Here is a 3784-nt window from a genome sequence, read left to right on the forward strand (position 1 = left end):
CCATTTTGTCGTTGCTATGTAACGTACTCTAAAGCATGTCTGAATTTTAGTAACACCGCAAATCACTTGTTGCGGCGACGAGGACCGGAGTGACTCAGACAACTATCAGACACAAATCACAAAGCTATAAGACGAAGATTTATGGCTGTTTTTAACAGTACTAGTGTTCGTTAACTGATCGCTCAATCAAGCCTAAGCAAAATTTTCCTTAATACGTCAAGAAATCAATAGGCGAACGAATTAAAGTCTCAAAACACAGCAAAACAGACCGCCGTTAGATGAACATGTACTAGCATCGTCCAACAAAAGGTAAGTGTAAAAATTACGTTGTAGTTTAAATGCATACGCTTAAATAACTGAAATGTGGCTGTCATTCATAACTAATTCGACTGAACTGCGACGGAATTCAGTGGCACGCAAAACAAATCACAACATAACACGACTGCCCAACATATCACGACAGACAAATGGCTCCAGGATAGTGCGTTATTAACAATGAATCACTCAAATTCTTTGTAACACGGTTATACACGGGTCGTGTAGTTTGGGTCTTCTTGCTGCTGACACTACTGAAGAGATCCCCGTTGAAACAGGCCAGTTACGCAAAATTATCGCTGACCTTTGAATTGAAACGTAAGAGCGACAAGAAAAACTTTTGCTAGGGAGTGTGCAAATTAAAATTTTGAAACGAAACGTTTGAAAGAAAGAAAAATGCGCTATTGCTAAGCTGACTATTCTTCTACTCCACTTACCCTTCTCGAGGATCCTTGAACGCTTCCATATCTTTTCTCTTTTTGTTCCAACGCCTCGCACAGCTTGAAGTTTTCGCCAAGAAACGCTATCCTGGACTCCACTGATGTTACGGCGGCTGCCAGTTCTATTTTAATGAATTAAATTTGATTACAAAGCCGAAATCACTGCAGTTACGGTTCAGGTCATTGGGTGAACGCGAAAGTATGATGTTATGCGATCTTCCTTTCGCACGACGGAAGTAATTTTTACCTTCTGATCTCTATCAATTTAGCTTATGTATCAGAAGTTTCCGCTGTTGTAATAACATTTCTAGAAGATTGTTTTAACGCATAAGGCTTTTATTCCGATTAAGTTTACGATTTTCCTTTTTTTAGCCAAGAGATTAAAAGAATTAGGAATATTTAAAAATATTTTAACAGAAGACGCTGCTGACTTAACGACCACGTCAGATGTCGAAAAACTCAAGTGCTCTTCGTGTTCGGATCAGCGGTTCACGTACTCTCTCCACGCAGACTCTTAGCTGGGCGGATCCGACGTACGCCCATTGACAGCCGGATGCCTTCACCGTGGACACCGTCTAGCATTTTAGCACAGGAGGCCCGTACTGATGCCTAAACAAAACTGCCAGTCAAATGGTGGCCTTGGGAACAAAAGTAACCGGACATCGGAAACTAACCAGTACATATCACGAGCGGCGGACCCGTTAGTGTAAAAAGAGACGGGGAGTATTGTGTTGTCAGTAGAGAGGCAGTAAACCCGAATGGATCGGTCAGGTAAGCTCAGTGACTTCGAATGGGGGCTAGTTGTTGTTGTAACCTGAGTAACAAATCCATCAGGGATCCTTCTAAAGCAGCCCAAGTTGAGTGATGGTGATATGATTGTGAAGCGGAAATGCGCAGTAATAACCACAGTTAAACCTAGACCACGCAGGCTTTGTATTCTCATGGACAGGAGTAGTTGAGTGTTGCAGAGAGTGATTGTGCAAAACCGCATGAAATCAGCAGAAGGCATCACTCGCGAGTTCCAACGTTCTACGAGCAGTTCAGCTGGCACAATGACTGTGCGAAAGGAGTCAAAAAGAATGTACAGTTGTAGAGCAGCGCCTCATAAACAGTCAAGCGGCATAAAGAGCGGCACCAGTTGACAGTGAATGACTGGAAACGGTGGTTTGAAGAAGTAAGTAATATAGAAAGATACTATCTGGTGTGCGAAATCTTACACATTTCTAAAAATAGGGCAGTTTTATTTTACTCAAATTTTTACAAAGATCAGTAATTAAATTTGCGTATTAAAGTAAGCAGCCTGTGTGTGTGTTGTACCGTAAAATGATAAATGATTTCTTCAAAGAGCTTACTTTCGAGATATCAGATCTGTTTTGTTCTACCATATTCTTTGGAAATGTTTTACTCAGTCATCGTTCTTGGTTGTGATATGTGTCTAAACAGAAAAGAAGTTCTTGTTGTGTATTACCATAAAAATGCAGTTTAAGTGCTACATCACAACAAAACCAACGAAACAACTCTTTCCTTCCTTCCTTCCTTCATTCCTTCCTAATATAGTATTTGCTCAGTTCGTTCTCTTTTGCCGAAGTTGTGCGTGCGAGAATGTGATTTCTCAGTCGATATTTTATTAGATGTTGGCGTCACTTAATTACTGATTATAAAAAATATAATCCGCAAACTTTTAGAGAGCCTTGGCACGAGAGAACCGATGGTGAATAATGCAACCTTTGTTGAAAGTTGCTATTGTACCTAGTAGGTCTGAGCCATTTGTAATAAAAGGAATAATTGTCAATAAATATCATCAATTCCATTTTGCTAGTGTATAACATGATGCATTATGTTTGTCCATGGCAACGGCCTTGCCGCTGTGGCTACACCGGTTCCCGTGAGATCACCGAAGTTAAACGCTGTCGGGCGTGGTCGGCACTTGGATGGGTGACCATCCAGGCCGCCATGCGCTGTTGCCATTTTTCGGGGTGCTCTCAGCCTCGTGATGCCAACTGAGGTGCTACTCGACCGAATAGTAGCGGCTTCGGTCAAGAATACCATCATAACGACCGGGAGAGCGGTGTGCTGACCCCACGCCCCTCCTATCCGCATCCTCGACTGAGGATGACACGGCGGTCGGATAGTCCCGGTAGGCCACTCGTGGCCTGACGACGGAGTGCTTTTTATTATCTTTGTCCGTCCTAAAATGGTGCTTGAGAACAATTTACATGTGGGAATATTTAATCTGAAGTTGTATTGTGACTTACGTCATGAATACATCTAATTAATTACATTCTTCCAATAAATCAGACCACATATTTGTTTGTGTGCTTGCCTGCTTATCGCAGCATTCTAGTTAACTTGTATTTTCTGTAGTAAAAAGTGTGGTCATATTATTTTACAACATCGATCTTTAGGTCTAGCTTCTAATGTCAGCTGTTAGTCTTATCATGTTGTTCGTTACTGTTTAGGCATGGAAATAGCATTGGAGTACTTACTTTATTGTGATAGTCATATTTTAGACACTGAGTTAACAAGTTTATATGTATATGGAAACTAACACTGAAATACTTTATATAAACATTGCACTATTTAGGGTTGCCGTCGTATTTTTGCATACGTTTTAGATTTGGAAAGAACGTTGTGATACTAGACTAGCATCGTAGATGAGAAAAATAATTAATTTCAGGCTCTGTCATATTTTAGGCACTGAGTTAACAAGTTTATATGTATATGGAAAGTAACACTGAAATACTTTATATAAACATTGCACTATTTAGGGTTGCTGTCGTATTTTTGCATACGTTTTAGATTTGGAAAGAACGTTGTGATACTAGACTAGCATCGTAGATGAGAAAAATAATTAATTTCAGGCTCTGTTGTGCCTTGAACTACGCATAGTTCTCAGATCGAACATAGAATGTTTTACTAGTGTAACCATGTATTGACGAAGACAAGCAATAGGAGCTTAAACAAGTAGTCGATTTTATTTCGTATTTTTGAAATTGCAGGACAGTATTTAAAGTAAAATCCATTTCTTG

At 40.2% G+C, this 3784-nt stretch overlaps 1 pseudogene; it reads left to right on the forward strand.

Annotated features, from left to right (window-relative positions):
• The first annotated feature begins 2604 nt into the window (after positions 1-2604).
• Positions 2605-2722, forward strand: LOC124721832 (annotated as a pseudogene).
• The last annotated feature ends 1062 nt before the right edge of the window (positions 2723-3784 follow it).

Source organism: Schistocerca piceifrons, chromosome 1 (genome assembly GCF_021461385.2).
Source record: "Schistocerca piceifrons isolate TAMUIC-IGC-003096 chromosome 1, iqSchPice1.1, whole genome shotgun sequence".
NCBI lineage: Eukaryota > Metazoa > Arthropoda > Insecta > Orthoptera > Acrididae > Schistocerca > Schistocerca piceifrons.